Genomic DNA, 17453 nt, shown 5'->3' with positions numbered 1-17453 from the left:
AGTTTGTCTCTCTCTCTCTCGTTAATTATATCAGAGTACGGTATATGAGGTTTTTAATCATGTCAGTTCAGATAAAAGGTCACAAAGAGCCAAGTTTCTATCTGGCATTTACAGGAGCACCTGTCATTTTTTTACTAATAATGAAAACAACAAATGCAAAGGCAATCACATGTATATACTTCACTCTAAGCCACGCAGAATTCGAGAAGACGGAAATGAATGTGCTTATACTTTGTTAAAATTATTATTGGACTATCTCAAAGTCCCTGTTGTGTAGAGGTAGTATGAGTGGAAACAAATCCCTACAAGAGAAATAGCTCTCATACTGTTGTAGTAGTATTCATCCCAGTAACACAAATAAGTGTATAATAAATAATAAGTACACTATAGTGCACAACTCTCTGCCTTGAATTGATAGCAGTAAAATGTCATGTTTGGTGAGTAATGTCTCCTTGTGCCAGGCTTTTTCACATGCACAGCTTGACTCACAGTCGATAGAGTATTTCAATGTCATCCATGCTCTGCGGTGGCTCAGTATGAAAAAGGGTGTGTGAAGGTCAGACAGGCCACCTCAGTACTTTGACCTTCCATGCTTTTGCCAGCACCTTTATCTCTACCTAAACACTCCATTCCACCTCAGCCTTCGCCAAGATTAAAAGAAAACGCCCACAGAATATATCAAAGGCCGGAATCTGACTATGGAGTAAGAGAAGAATGAGTGTTTGAAATACTTTGGCATTGAAATGATAACAGCGTGAGTTTTTCAAAAAAGGGGAGATGGAAGTCTTTATATTGATGTGCACCTTCTGTACTTTTTATGACCACAGACTTGTCCTTGGACATACTTTTCAATCAACTCAGCTCTGTTGGCATTCAATCTGATCGGGATGAAAGGACATTAACAAGGAAAGGTTTTCCAGTGACTGCTATAGGGTTTAATTTACTTTCTGCACCTGCGTCGATAGAACAAATACCTAAATTATATTTAGTATATGTGGAATATCTTACATTGCTTTTGTGAATACACCCCTAAATCCTATACCATGGTGCCCATGGCGTAGTTTTATTTTCTTGTCACACTTAAAGTAGCATGTGCTCTACATCCCTCCACGTCCTACCCTCCTTACAAGCCAATAAAAAGCGCATTACGCCACTTCATAGAAACCTCTTTCCTGCCAATTAGAGTCCAGGCTGATCTTAAGCCTCCATCTCTTCCTGTCTGTCCATGCTGCCCAGCCCTTTCACTACAATGGGCCACTTTCCAATTAATGAATCGATAAAAGCCAGTATGGGCTGCTTTGTACTTAGCCAGTCAGTGCCCACAATGAATACATGATAATTTGAGTGGGAACGATACATACTGGCTAGATGTCCAGTAGTTTTATTAGCATTATTAGGCACTGTATTATACAGTACATAAATTCATTTAGCATCGCAAGTATCATTGAGTATTTCATTTTGCATGCCCACACTTCTTGCCTTTGAATTTCCTCTCGTGGGAGTTCTTCATATAAACTGAATTGAACTAAAGGGAACCGAATTGAGCTGAACTAAACTGGCCTACTATGGTGTGTTGTTTAGCTCAGTTGGTAGAGTATCCGCCCCATGTACAAAGGATCAGTCTTTGCTGCCCAGAGTTTGAATCCAACCTCTTTCCCGCATGTCATTCCCAATCTCTCTCTCTCCCCACATTCCTGTCACTCTTCAACTGTCTATCAAAAAAAGCTAAACAAAGGCAAAAAATTATCTTTGAAAAAACAACAACAACAACAAAACTGGCCTATTATGAATTGAATTGATTCACACTGTGGCATCTTTATATTTTGCCTTTAAAAAGGTCTCCAAATCTGACTTGCTTATTGACCTAAAATATGAGTCTTTGACCTTAAAGGTTCAGAGAAGCATTTAACCTATTCAATACACAATGAATCCAAGCAGCTATGGGTCAGCGCACTTTGTGCAGATATCAGCAGAGATTAGTTTTGTTGGTAGCATGGATATGAATTGAAATAGCATGCTGTTGAATTCCACTAAATTTTGTGTTGTATGTAGTTCATGCAGCAAGGCCACAAAGGTCAGAGACATACTAAGCACAGTGAGGCTGAGTAAGTGTAAAAAGCTGCACTCTATTCTGTATTCCCATTGAGACCCTAAGACTGACCGAGCAGACAGCAGGCCAATTGAGACAAATGGGATGAGCATATTGGAGTGCTATTCTTCTCTCAGGGCTTGTTGGTGCATTGTGGGGCAGTGTTCATCTCGATGCCACTGTTTGTGTGTATCTACCTGTGTGTGAATGTGTCTTTGATATCTGAGGTAACGGTGGTGAAAGAGGACGAATTGTAGCTTCTCTTTCACACATCATTGGACAGCTCTGTTTTATTCACAAGAACGAGTGTGCACCCCCTCCCTCTACCTACCCTTCTAGGTATGATACATGCATTTGTCCTTTACTGTCTTCCAAAAACACACATAGTACTCTCTCGGCGTGTACGCGTGGGAGTGCATGTGCTTCTTCGTGTCAGAAGGTGTGAGCGGTTCCAAATCCACCATAACCTTGTCAGTAAGCCAAAAAGATCTGGACTGCAGTTTTTAATTTGATAAACTATGTCTCTGTTGTATGTGTGTGTGTGTGTGTGTGCGCGTGTGTGTGTCTTACATTACCACCAAGGGATCTCTAGTTTATTCTCTTGGAAAGCTGTCAAAGTTGCTCAGCAACAGCCAAACGGGAAGTGTGGTAAAGGATAAAAATTGAGCTTAGAGGAAAGGAAACACATTGTTGAAGGGCAATGCAGCAAAAACAGGAAATAAAGGATGGAACCAGGAAAGGAAAGCAAAATGGTAATGTGAGAGGATAATAAAAGAAGTTAGGGAAAAGGGGCGGTAAACTCAACAATAATTAGACCGCATTGATTACCTAGTGGCTGAGGAGCAATTGTAAGTGATCAAATCTAATTAGCCGGTCCTACATATCTTCCTGGAGATAACACACCAATCAATCAAGGGGCTTAAGTGAACTTTAAGCCATCATAGTCTACTGCCTGCTAAATATCTTCCACTATCTTCCAAATAACTTGCAAGAGGCCCAGTTCAAATGACTTTAAGACAAGTAAGGGAGTGCCGCTGGAGCCAGCAAATGGAGCCTAGATGGATTTCAACCACACTGAGGTCTGGATGGATTTGCTAATGATTATGGCCAGTATTTAATCATAAAGGAGACTTTCAAAGATGATATCCTATACATCTGATGACAAGTCGAGATTTCAAGTTTTGGAAGGCCTTCTCCATATTCATTTTGGGAGGAAGTTGTTTCTCTGTGCCACACTTTTTAAATGCCATTTATCTTTTTGTACCACATAATTTGTACACTATCTGCAAATCATCCTGAAAAGAAACATGTTTCAAAACAGGCAAAAAGGGTGCAACTTCTGCACCAATAGCTGATTTTGAAGTATGTCTCAGAATACTAAACTAAAAGGAACAATGAGCTCTGTAACACATGTCAGCAACACTCAAAAACAACCTCTTTTATAATTCCACAGTGCCCTGATGAGCCGTGTTGTGGAGAGGTACAAATTGGTAGTTAAAACGGCATCTTCAGAGTGCGAACGAGTGCAATTGTATCAATGACACAAGGCGCAGCTGAAATCGAGCATGCATGCTCAGCAACCCCGTGAATGAAGTTTAGAAAAACACTACTAAAGGTTTCTTTTACAGATAATCACCCATAAGGGAGCCTTCGCACCTTGTCTGTTGGGTTCATTTGAAACTACTGTACTTCTTTAGTTCTGCTAGTTTCAGCTGGAGATCACACAGTATATCATTTTTTATTTTTGTACATTTTGACAGCAGGATTTATGTCCCACAAGGCTATGTTTAGTGTTACGGTTTTTCCCAAACAAATTAAAAGAAATTATCTTGTTTTTGTTTTCCCCAGCTGTACCAAAGGCATACTGAACCATGATTCCAAAACCATAGTGCATATTCGACTGTGAATTTTGTGTGAGTTAAAGTGCTCATTATCTGAATATGTTGAAATACAGGATGTATCATTTCCTGTTGCGTGGTATATATATGAGGTATGAAGTCAGGTTTTCTTGACTTCAGAAACTCTTTGCTGGTCAGACCACAACAGAAGATAAATAAATCCTTGCAGCAGGGCTTTGTGCAGAATGACTTGCTACAGTGAGTCACTTCGATAAACTGTGTTGATTTTATTCTATACCCACAATGTTTGTCACAAGATGGCAGGTTACTATAACTGTCACATGAGCTAGCCCAGCCATATGTTTAAAGCTCTGGGTTTGTTTGATAGGACTTGAATGGACTTGCATGTACAGTGATGGATCATTTTCTAGCATTATGAAAAAAAATTATTTCTTTAGAATGGAAAGATCAAATTTAACACTATGTACCAAGGAATACTTCTCAAAGAAAATACCTTTAGCAAAGCAAGAGAACAACCTGTGAAATTAGTGCAAGAGTAGAATCTGGAGTGTGTATCAGAATGTATCGATTATTTGCCCCACTCCTAGTGATCAGTCATTTAAAGTATCTCTCCTACTGACACTCTCTCCTCTCTTTTCCAATTGTACCGAGCTCGACTTCAGGCACCACAAATCTAATACAACTCAAGCTGAATGAAGTCGCCCACATCTGCATGCGTTAGACTTGTCACCGCCTTGAAATATAGTGACTATGTTCTTTATGGAGGAGCTAGGATGGGGCTTTTTGTAGAGCTGCTGGTTTAATACGAAGCTGGTGAGTCGGACAGCTCAATGATCTCATCTTGTTAATCATAGTTTGTCATAATTAATAATTCATAAAATAACTGCATTCCTTTTTATTTTTTGTGTTTGTGTTCATTTGGTGGGGCATGGGGCTTTTTACTTCATTAAATAGGGCTAAGTAGCACTTTGGAGGCTTTTATATACAGCTGCATAAAGAGCATGACCTTTCCTTCGCATATTCACTGCTCACCAGAAAAAGACACAATATTCATTAATTAATATGCAACCACTCACATTGATTGCCTATTATTTTGGCTGACCATACAGTGTCATTAGAGATGTCTATTAGGAGCTTCGTGGAAAGTGTCGTTTTATTCTCAGTCTCGAGAAAGCCACTTCATATAGTGAGAAAATGGTGTGCAAATGAAAGAGTTGACTTGTTATTCTAACCACACACTGAGCACGGGACTGACATCGCCGATGGGTGAGGACAAAAAAGAAAAGGTGCACAGGGCAGAGGGAAGGGTGAAGTGGCTGTGCTTGCATCTCTTCATCAAGAGAGATGAGACAAAAACACTACTTCAAAGGTGATTTCCTTCAACCTGTGCGGTTACTGCTACTTTATAATTCCTTTTGAGGAAGAGCCTGAGCAAGCATAGATATCATTTTCTCTTCTGTCTACAAATTACTATGTTAGTCTCATTTCTAAGGTAGTTTCCTTATGTGCAAGTGGGACAGCTGCATTTTCCTTTGTGAGTAAGAGCTATCAGTTCGCCCCCCCCCACCCCCCCTTTTTTTTCCTTCTAAGAGTTGCTTTTGTAGAGCACATTCATTCCTTGTAATAATGTTTGTCATTTAATTTTGGAGACTAAATTACTTTCAAAGAACATGAAAAGAAAACTTTAAGGGATAAACAGACCCCCTCTGCGAGATGGTCAACAAAGTGTTGTTAAACTCTATTGTTAAGCCTATCATTATCATCTTTAGAATCAACTCACGTAGAAAATAATAAAATGCAAACCTCCGGTGAGTGCATATCCTTGAACTTGTTTTTCTCTCTCTCACTTGCACATGCACAGTCTGCGCACACACACACACACACACAGACACACCCACGCACCCACACACACACACACACATACACACACGGACACAAATATCATTACAGGTGTTGGAGATCTTACAGTCTAGTCTATTTTATGATGCATGAAAAATCAAATGATAGGCTAAACTAAATCCTACATAAACAAAATGGCTCATAGTAATAGGCATATAGTAATACAGAATAATCGGTTTACCACAAATTACAAAACATATATATATAACAATCTTAACGCCTATGCATGTAATTGATTTATTAATATGCCGATTACGCTATTATAGAATGAATCATCCATATCTAATCAAAGAGGACATTACCCATAAACTGTGATGATGTGTTGACCAACATCCCCTCGGGTAAAGATTATATTTAGCTGCCATATTGGAAAGATACAACTGAGGCTCCATACATCGGCAGACTGTCAACATTTTTTTTTTTTTAAATAAACCCAATGTGGCTGTGACCCATTTTACAATGCAATCAAATTTAATTCAATATAAGGCAACAGAATACAAGACAGCAGTTTTGTATTTTCAGCAGGTTGTAGAGATGAAGTGCTTTGTGAGCTGTAGTTTGCCAATCTCCACCAGTACTTAATGCATCGTCTATAAATGTTGATAATGCGATGATGGAAAACTAAGCAGTAAGCTCTGTGGCTGTGAAGTGAAGCCTATATGCGGGAGTGCCAAAAACTGCAGTTACAAGTCAACCTCCATAAGTCCCCATATTAAAATGTCCAACTGCATAGCAGAAATAAACAGTTTACAGCCTGGTACAAAAAACGGTGTTGGTCTCTATAGTTAAGCTAACCGGACTGATTCAGATTTTTGTTTAAACTCATCCATTCAAATTATATTAAGGCCTAAAGTTATGCATAATTAACAACGTGGCTGCTTTGACTGACAGGTGGGTGGCATTACAGATGGCTTGATGGAGCACCCAGGTGTCATTTGGCACGCATCAGGTCCACTGATGATTCACATCTTTGACGATTTTTGGATCTAAATACTGTCAGTGTGGAAAACAGGACAACCCGACTGAGATTTCTTTTTGTGTGTGTGTGTGCGTGTGCTGCACATGATATGACTATAGTGATTTTTACTTGGATTTGTGTTTTGTTTAATTTCCTCTCTTCAGGTGTTTTCCAGTCAAAAACATTCAGAACACACAGTCAAAAAACAAAAATAACAAGCCTAAGAATACATCATTTTCACCAGCACACATGTATATTTAATGACCTACACAGAGATTGCGTGCCTTGTGTATATGTGTTATTACTATTATCATTATTATCATTATTAGGAGGTGCAGTTGCACCTGTATCCAGTGCAATATAATGAGGAAGTCTGCTCAGGTGTTGGCAGTCAACACTACACCAGACAAAGAAAACCCTTAAATAAAAAGAAGAACTCCTCGTTCTAATCTCACTTAAGAACTACAGGCGCTGTTGTATGTGTAATTATCTTCTTCGGTATTACTTCTGTAGTTCTGCAGTTCCTACCAGCATTATCTTTTTTTACAAACACAACAACAACACATATAACAATTCAGCAGCCAATTTAGTCTCAGCTGCCATGTCTGAATTCAGCTCAGAGGAAACTTTTCTACTTTGAAGAGGAGGGGCACCACAAGATAGCACGTTTGTACTCATATCAACACAATCCACATCTGTGGCAGTTTAGCCCCAGGGGTAAATGATAAATGTAGCTTTTGGCATAGATATTTATTACAACACAAAAAAGCCTAACACAGCAGTTTGCCAGCTCTACTAAAATAGCAATATCGTTTTCCCTCACTATTTGAATTTACTTTGTGTAGACACATTTAACCAGCTGGTCTGGGCACTATAGCTTACAGCTGGAATCAGTCTTGTGTTTATTGACAAAGGTAAATATGTTAAGTTTGGGGGGAAAAGGGCAAAGAGGAGTTAGAGACAGGGGAGTCTACTTGATGCTGAAGTATTTGTACAAGAAGGACAGTGGAAAAAAAAAAGGAAAGGGAGTGATCTTGGTGTGTAAGCTACTAATCATTCAGTACTTGCTCATCAATAGTTACAGCAGCTTTGCTGTTAACCGAAGTCTTGAGTCAGCACTGACCTTGCTTCACCCTCATTAATCCAAAGCTAACTCAGCCCAAAAATCCACAGCTGTTACGGGAGCCTACCGAACTGTACATTTGAATGCATGACATGCATGAATCTAATCATACATAAGAACAAGCAAAAATGTAGACTCATTGAACCAAAAGCCTGGACTTAGCAATAGTTTTAACAGTTGTTTGTTTACTTTACGATAGTAAGTTCAGCAGATTGACGACAAGGCACCAGGAAATTGCTGCTTCTAGCCAAGAAAGAGTTGGACACATAAGCTCCTATAAAACAAGTGTTTTGTTTTTACATGTTGTGGTTTAAACAAACAAAAGTATAGCTAATTAATTAGGGAGCTTTAGAGGTACTGTTAGGGTTAGTTTTTGTTAACTTTAGACCGAGCCAGGCAAGCATTTTCAGGCTTAAAACAACAGTGCATCAATCTTCTCATCTCTACGCAAGAAAGGGATTCCCCAAAGTAAGTTTAAAGGTCCAGTGTTTGAGAAATATAATATGCATGGAATGCAGTGCAATGGAAACTATGTTTTCCATTAAGGTGCAATCACCTGAAAACTATAATCATTATGTTTTTTTTGTTTGTTTGTTTTAACTTAGAATAAACCTTTTATGTCTGTTCCACAGAGTCCACCATATTTAATTGCCATGTTTCCTCAGTAGCCCAGAAAGGAGAATCTAAACGTTGGCTCTAGAGAGGCTTCTTGCACATTTCACAGCCACAGTAATTTGTTCATGGCGCTAGGATGGAGAGGGTGAGGCAAGGCGGTTACACTCAGCAGCTACACCACTAGACGCTACTGAATACTGCAGATTGATCCTTTAAGAGTAAGTCAGATCAACAGGATTCATACAGCCAATTAGAAGTTATCAGTGAATGCAACATAATCAACCAAACTGTGGCCCAAACGTGGATTTAGAAAATAAACTTAACAAAAGTCTGCATCCTTCAATGTTTGGCATGATTTGCAGTAAGCCAATGTTGCACTTTAAAGAAAAAAAGCAGCCTTGCAACGTATAAATGAAACACTGTCAACCTATTTCCAGGCTGCTAAAAGCACATGCGTACTACATTTTGGGATCTTTTATTTGCATGCTGTCTCCTTCAGTATTAGCCTCAAAATTGACAAAATAGAAAAACAAGCATTTTATAATTTAGCTTTGAAACAAACCATCCTCAAAATGCGGTCTAGTTTGTGGGTTAACAAGGCAGAAACAGGGAGGTTGTGAACAAAAAAACATTAAAGAACACAATTATTCCATTTGAATTGATGGAGGAAGAGCCGTTCTGTGGATGAAAGGATTTTAGATATTTCCCCAAAGCCCAGAACCGAGGCCAGACGCAGATAAATAAATACACAAAGACAGACGCACATGCAGGCACACGTGTCTAATATCAATACATTTATAAGTGCGCCTACACACACCTGCCTTCTCCTACTCTGTTTTTATATGCACACACATACATACACACATACACACGCAGCAGATGGATTATGTCTAGTTTCACTTCAAGGTGACCTATCTACTGTATATGCATCAGGTCAGAGGTATATGAGCAGCAAAAGGAGGGGCCGGGTAAAAGAGGAATGGAAGACGAGAGGGATACTGTCCATACACCTGGGTAAAAAAATACTGACAGAAAAGGCTTTAGGATAATGCTTCGTTGTCAAAATGTTGGACGTCAGTTCCTTTCAGTCTCTTTTAAGTGCGTCTATGGTGCATTAAGGATCTGTCAGACCAGCTTTAGCATTAATCAGCTAGCCCAGAGAAGAAACAATCACACATAATCTCAAGCTCTAAACCCTTCTGACCTTCTCTTCAAATGCACAGATAAACTCCCCTTGAAAACTCAGTCATTTAAAGACACACGCAGACCCAAGCTCCAATGCTGGTATTTCTTCCCTGCTCTCCCTCCTCTGTAGTCTATCTGACTGGTTCCTCCCACAGCAGCACCCATGTCCCTCCACCTGGGAGTACATCGACTCAGCATGTCAACGTGACCTCAAAGAGGACGCATTTCAGACAATGTGTGTGGGGAGAGGGGGCTGTTTCACCCCATCAATCTGGAAATAGGGGAGGAGGAGAGGAGAGGAGAGGAGAGGGGAGGAGAGGAGAGGAGAGGAGAGGAGAGGAGGTACAACAGGAGGAAGAGGTAAAAGAAAGGAGAAGGGCAGAATACACAAGTTCCATTTATCATCTCAGCAGCGTTGAGAGTGTATAAATAGCGAGATCTGCTCAGAGTTATCATTGAGCCAACGCTTCCATCGCGGTACTTCATTTATTAAGACTGTGCGCAGATCAATACGGCAGACATATACACTCTGTACCGTTGACAAGATAATCTCATCATTATGAATTTGGCTTGGGTCGTCAGTAACATGAGCAATTGCAATGCTTATCTGAGATGACAAGAGCAGAGAGAAAGAAAGGGAATCCTAAAAAGGAAAAGAGTCGGAGCAAGAGCAAGGGGGAGCAAAGAAGAGAGAAAGTGAGCACCAGCTCTTCTTCTTTTTTTTATTTTTTTTTTTTAAACTAAGCTATGCTCAGAGCAGTAGATAATGAAATACAGTATTTCAGTACCAAACAGAGTAAAAATCAATAAGAAATGGAGCAAACCAGCAATTGATCTGAATGCTAAAGGCCCCAAAAAGATCTCTCTCGAAGACATAAACCCAGTGAGGGGTCCAATTGAGTACATCTGTGTCGTACAATAGAAACAAGATGAAACCAGCCAAATATACCATTTTCAATACGCCATTAGCACTCAGCATCGCATACTGCTACCCCGAAGAGCAGAAAGAGTCAAACGTTTGATGGCAAATCTTGTGTGCCCACCACTTAGCGAGCCTTTTGTTTAGGCAATAACATGAGAGTGCCGACTCATTCGCCTCTGTTGCCACAAACAGATAACAGCCACTGCAAAACACAGTGGCTGTCAATTCCCTTCAGACACACACACACACACACACACACATGGCTTTAGACATGGGAGTCCGATTTCAAACTGTGCTATAGATATAAGCAGAACCAGAGGAGACTGTGGGATAGCTCCTATTAGAGTGTCGGACCTTCTCAGACACACACAATCATGCAAACATACACTGGCAGGATTACAATGTTTAGAAAAGTACTCCTCAAATTGCAAAGCAAACTGTCGTTTCCGGATTGAGCGACTGTAATGCACTCCAGCGGTTACATGAGGGAGAAGAAGCCTGCTTTACGGCGGCTTGTTTTGACACATAGTTAGGTGAAATTAGAGCAAATGAAATGGTATTCATGGTATGTCCCTCCAATCAATTAATCACATTACTGATGAAGCTGAAGAAGTGCTGAACTGTAAAAGGCAAGGACAAGGAGAGAGATTCGGGTGTGTGGAAGGGGAGGGGTAAATCATTTCTCTTATACTAATGAGATAGAAGGTGAGAGAAGATTCACATAACTCATTCTTTGAGCTGTACGTTGTTTCTAAAGCACATGCCTAGGGGGCACAGTGAAGGAAGATGTGGCAGAAATAAAAGCTCTCTCAGGTTGGACTCACGCCAAGACAGAGCAGAGCGAGTTCCACTTTGTTTGACTTTGAAAGTGTTTGATTTACAGCAAGGAGACCCAGCTGCTGGCAGTTTAAAGAATACATCCCCACGCCATCTATGCCTTTGGAGCCCTCTATGTGCTGTGCATCTCAGCGCACAGGCGCTCGTTGAGGTAGCCTGTATGTATACCTATCTATTGCCGAAGCCCTGGTACCCTGCTGCTCAGAACGTTAAGTCTAAAGACCCCAGGAGGGATCTAAAATGCCTCGGGGGGCAGACTGCCCCTACAGGGAAGCCCATTCCAATCTGAGGGAACCAACGAGACCGGTGCTTCAGAGCACAGCTGGTGGTAGCACAGGTGCATGTGTGCGGGTGATAGTACATAAACACACACATAGACACATGGCAGCTGAGTCTTAGATTCCTCCACTGTGAAGGTTATGTTTTCTTCTCTTCTTTCAGTGACCTCAGTTCATACTAGGTTGACTCCTTTTGAGTTGTTCTATACCAACAGCACCACGGTTTCAAAATCCACTGGCGGCATGCACAGATGTCTTCTTCTTCCTTTATAGAATGGCATGTATTGAAGGAGTTTGTATTAGAGAGAAAACACACTAGAGGAAAAGGAAAAGGTACAAATCGCACAGAGCGATGCGGTGTAGGCGTGCGCTTGCAATGCAACAGAAATATGGGTAACTCTCAGGATCAGCAGGGTTAGGAAAACAATGACGACAACTACAAAGATCACCCACAACAAACACAAATGACTGGCGACATAAACAAGTCAAGCTGTCTGTAGCTTTTTAACAGATTATTTTAACAGAATAGAAAAGTAATTACTAAATCCAACAGGGTTTGATCTGATACCACTTACAGTAAAATGCCAGTCTGTGGCTATGGAAGGTAAACCATGCTAAACGACGGCACTTGCTACTCAACAAAATGACATGACAATATGACACGATAGTTTGAAGCTCCAGCGTCAGGCAGAGAAGAGGAGTCCTGATCATCTACTTCCCCCTCAATCACAAACACGCTCATGCGCACAAAAACAGTATCTCAAGAGTGAATGTCCACTGACAATCCACAGTCTTATTATCGTGCACATGTCATCTCCAATAGCCTGCTTCCTATTGAACCAAGCAAATTGGTTTAATGTGTCCGGCCAGTCTGGCTATCATGGAGGCCAACTTGTGTTCTCATATCCTGCCCCCCGCCCCACACACACACTAAATTCCTTTGTTGCCTTGCATTGCCAGGTTGGGATGTCTGTTAAAATAATAAAATTATGCAGCACAGATAAGTGCTGAATCTAGATGAATGCACAGCAGCTGGCTGAAAGCGATTCTACTGACTGAACAATGAGACCAATATACTACACACATACATAATCGTCTCCATCTATCTATATCCATCTATTCCTGTCTCCAGTTTGACTCTACTGGAGTTTGTCTAAGTTACAGCAGGAAATTGTGTCTCGTGGTGGGTCTAGTCAGGAGCCTCCATTTATATTCAATTATTTAACAGGGTTACTTGGCTTTTTGAGAACTTGCAATAAATAAAACATTCACTTCCACAGCTCCTCCAATGTCAAACAAAATTTCTGGGTAGTTGTAATATGTTTCTGCAAATGAACTATTAACTGAGTAAATCTTTGAGAGATTTTCAGCCTGAGTCAGTTTAATGTTTTTCATGATAAAACAGTGGATGCCAAAGAAAAGAGATAAATACATCGGTGGTGTTTATTACTACCAGAGACGATTTCTTCCGTCTTTCTGCCTAAAACTTGAAATTTTCATTACTATTGGGCTGCTTGAAAAATGACAGTCATTTCCATTTCCCTCATACTTCCTCACATTGCAAAGTAAATGAATGCTCAAATTCTGCTTATATCAGAAAGTAAGTAGCTTCTATTTCCCACTTACTCTGTGTTTCGCCCTCTTTTCATCCCCCCATGTTAACAAATATGTAGCCAGAGACCTGATGTTTATCGTGACATCTTCCGCTTGCCTCTGATTTGTTAAACGTCATGATTTATTAATGAAAGAGGATGCAAATATAGCTGCTGTTTTGTACTGTGCGTTATACTTACACTGCTACAGCTTCAAGACATACTAACGCATTTGTACTGAAACAAACACCTCTACAAATTGAAATACGAGGAATGGCAGCTAATAAACGAAACACTAACTCACAAAATTTCTATATTTTGGTTATAAAGGGATAACTTAATTTACTGTTGTTCCCCTGAGCAACATTTTGTGGTCTGAAGGCACTTCCTCTCAGTTGGGGGAGATGAAGAAAAATAAAACTGGCTATTAATAATTCAGAATTTCAGCGTGTAGTGTTATGTACAGTAGCAGAAGGTTTATTTGAGGAAATATGAAGATACACCCTAAGGCGAGCTGATAATTTTTTTGTTTTATGTACTGGCAAGCTCAAATAAAACAAATCTGGCTTAGTGGCCCAAAACAGCCCAACTGGGGACAAAGTACACAAATTACAAATGGCTTCTTGAACTGTCCCTCATTCCTATAAATAACTGTTTGTGCATCTAGTCGCTGAGCTGCTCAGTCCTGTCTGCAAGCAAGCTTCAGTAAGTACAGGTTTACCAAACTCATTCCATGGAAAGCTCCAGAAGAGAGCAGTTATCTAAAGATGAAGGGAGAGGGAGAGAAATGAAATAAGGAGTGCTTTTCTATTCATTGCCTCAGTGGCCACTGAAGTGTGGGAGCAATTTCAATACAATATACAGCGGAGGCTTTGATAAGACTCTTTGGTAGAATCCTTAAAAACAGCCCAAGCCCGGGTTACATGCACATCTGCGTGTTTGTGTGCACGAGCATGTGTCTGTGCGCGTGTGTCACTGTTTGTGCGTTTCTTGGAGGAAGGGTGTTTCAAGGTTCGGACAAATGCAAGATTGTCCCGCTCATAAAAGAGAGGGGCTCTGTCACGGAGCCTGCCAGCTAAAGGCTTAAATCACATGCCTGGAATACACAATGACGTTACACCCACACCCACACCCACACACACACACACACACACACACACACACACACTCGCACTTGCGCACACACACACATACAATCTCCCTAAATTATGCAGAGTACGACCATTCCTGGAAGCATCCATTTCCAACATCTGCTCCAGCTGCATTGTTGGCATGCACATGCTCAACCTAAACAGATCAAGAGAGTGAAATTTTTATCTCCTATATCGTGCTACTTAAATGATCACAGTCATTGGTAACGAAGCTCCAGCTTTCTTTAAGATCACTCATTAGGTTTATCACTGCCAGTCATTTTGATAATCCATTCAAAGACCTTCTAAATTGTTATGGAAGAAATCAGCCTTGCTTCTTTTTTTCCTTCGTTTTTATGCATTTTAATTCTGATATCAGTGTCTCTTCGCTGAATTCAGTGATTGTCATTCAAAACTTTCACTCACTTTCCCATTACTTTATATTACTTTTAAATGTCATTCAGACAATTACAGAAAAATAGCATATATACACCATATGTTTGTTTTATATTTAAATCAGACACTCTTAATTAAAGCAGTAGGAGCTTCCTTACCAAGTGACAAGTGACAATGTCAAGTCAGCAGAGGCGAGCACCCCTTTTCTCCTTGACACCCTCATCTCAGTGCCAACCTACACAAGGCAGAATGCCGCCACCTTAAGGCTGCTTTTATAGCCTATTGCCTCTGTACCACCTGCACCTTATTAACATGGATGGTCTCCCACCGAGACAGGATTCTGTTTAATTAGAGTTTCATGGTGAATCAAATTACAACACCCAAAACTTATCAAAACAAATCAATATGATAAATTACCGCCAAATTAAAAGTAATGACACAGGAGTCGTTGAATATTTTGGGGGAAAAAATGAGACCAGTTTCGAGAAAAAAAAAAAGGTAGCATGAAAGCAGCAGAGAAACTTATGAACCAGCCAGTCTGTTACTGAATGGTACATCCCCTGAAGCTAAACACAATGTGGGACAAAAACCTAAAACATATTCAAGATAGAGTGGGCGCAGGCTCACTCTTTGGAGCGAATTACTGAAATCCCTTCTTCCTGTGCATTGAGGAATTTTGCAGCAGATTGGTTTTAACCTTGATTCCACTGTAAGTAATTCCCTTCAACGCCTTAAGCGGAATTAGGCATCATTACGTATCATCCATCTCCTTATCCCAGGAATTCTCTTTAGAAATGAAATGAAGCTCTCCACCGGGCTGGGTGCTGGCATGGTGGTGACAATGATAAGGCCAGCAGAGCTCTGCTGATATGTTCATATTATTCTCCTCTCCCAGCTAGAGACCAAGCCCAGCCTGTCTGCCAGTGCACCACTATAAAACATCATTAGAGGCCAGCAGCAGTGTGGAGAGAGACTGGGAGTTACAGGCAGTTACAGTAGCCCTACTAGGAGCCGATGAAGACAGCAACACTAAGGTGCCCTTGTGAAAATTACTGGCAGGCGATATGCTCTCCTGCTTTATCCATCTCTTTATTTATTTTTCCTATTTAGCCTCTCCTCCCGTGGCAACTGTAGTGACAGATGGGCTGAGAGGCCTTGGGATCGATGGAAGGGGAATTCTGTCTTTGTTTCCTGACATTTTTCCCATAGCCACTCTCCTCTGACTCAGGTTACTTACTGTCCACACGAACGGAGAGAGGAGGCAGAAGCAGAGAGGAGGGTGGAAAGTGATACGCTTCTGTACAGCTTCTGAAGAAACTTAATGCCTCAGGCCATCTCCCTCTACACAGGTTTCTGTTGAATAATACAATAGAGCACCCTGCACGCCTGATGTGTCAAGGGGACCCTCTGTAAACAAGACACTAAAGAATGTGTTGTTGCTGCTTTTGCTTGTTTTCCCATTGACAATCTGAAGGGGGAGAGAAAAGAGCACAGAATGGGTGTGCAACAGCCCCCCACACAGTCTAATTCATCATCACTACATTAGCAGAGAAACAGCCTGCAGAGTGGACCAGCAATTATTCTGTCCCTCTGATTAGGAAGCCTTAACTGTCTTTGTGCTGACCTTTGCCCTATGCAGCTGGCTCATAATAGAAGCAGGGCTCAGACTGAGAGTGGGAACAACAGACAGTCGCCGTCCTCCCTGGTGGGAACACGTCACATCTGATCACAGTCATCGTCACATCCACATCCAGCACAAATAGTGGGATAGAAAAGACAGCAGAGAGCCTAATTGAGGGACTAATTGTTACAGAATCAGGATGTAACAGGAAAGAATGTCCCCAAAAGTACGAGGTCATATGCAGGACATAAAAACAATAAAACTAACTGAAGGCTTTTATCATTCCTATCAAATTATATTAGGAACATCAAATATTTATTTGTTAGCAATAGGTAAACATCAGAAAAATGGTTAATTTTGCTACCCATTATCCCCAGTGTTACATACCAGTGGCTTAAGCAGACCTTAATCCTCGTCTGACACGACAGACTTTTAATGGGCTTAAGGCCAAAGACACAGAGAAGTTATCACGTTAGAGGCTTAGACACCCAAGTACTCCACACAAAGACGTATAAAGTAGCTGTGAAAATAAGTCAAATCTGCTAATCTCTAGGAATTAAAATAGCCATAATAACCACAAAGAGCTATAGAATTTACCGACTGACCTAATGTTATAAACAAGCATCTGTTTATTAAAGTGTAGCGGTTAAGGTAGAGGTATACAGGTACAAGAACATTCAGGTGTCTGTGGGATAATTTTGTGTTTTAAAATAGAATTGGTCCTAAAAGAAAATCACATACCTGCTTATAGCTCAGCCACAGGCTAAACGCTTTATTCCACAGGAATGAAATGACAGTGATTGAGTGATTAATGATTTTTTTTTTTTAACATGAAAACAGATTTCAAAAGCCTGCCGTGACATATTTCAAGCACAACTGATGTTGTGTTGATGTCACAGGCTCTGTTCTATGAGAGCACCAGAATGACTGTTTAATCCTTGTAATGCTC

General features: G+C 40.6%; 1 protein-coding gene across 4 annotated transcripts in view; it reads right to left on the bottom strand.

Annotated features, from left to right (window-relative positions):
* The window catches only part of pcdh17 (protocadherin 17), a 55427-nt gene that overhangs the window by 33439 nt on the left and 4535 nt on the right, over positions 1-17453 (bottom strand). The window lies entirely within an intron of this gene.

This window comes from Larimichthys crocea, chromosome VIII (genome assembly GCF_000972845.2).
Source record: "Larimichthys crocea isolate SSNF chromosome VIII, L_crocea_2.0, whole genome shotgun sequence".
Lineage (NCBI taxonomy): Eukaryota > Metazoa > Chordata > Actinopteri > Sciaenidae > Larimichthys > Larimichthys crocea.
This window is presented reverse-complemented; position numbering and strand designations above follow the sequence as displayed.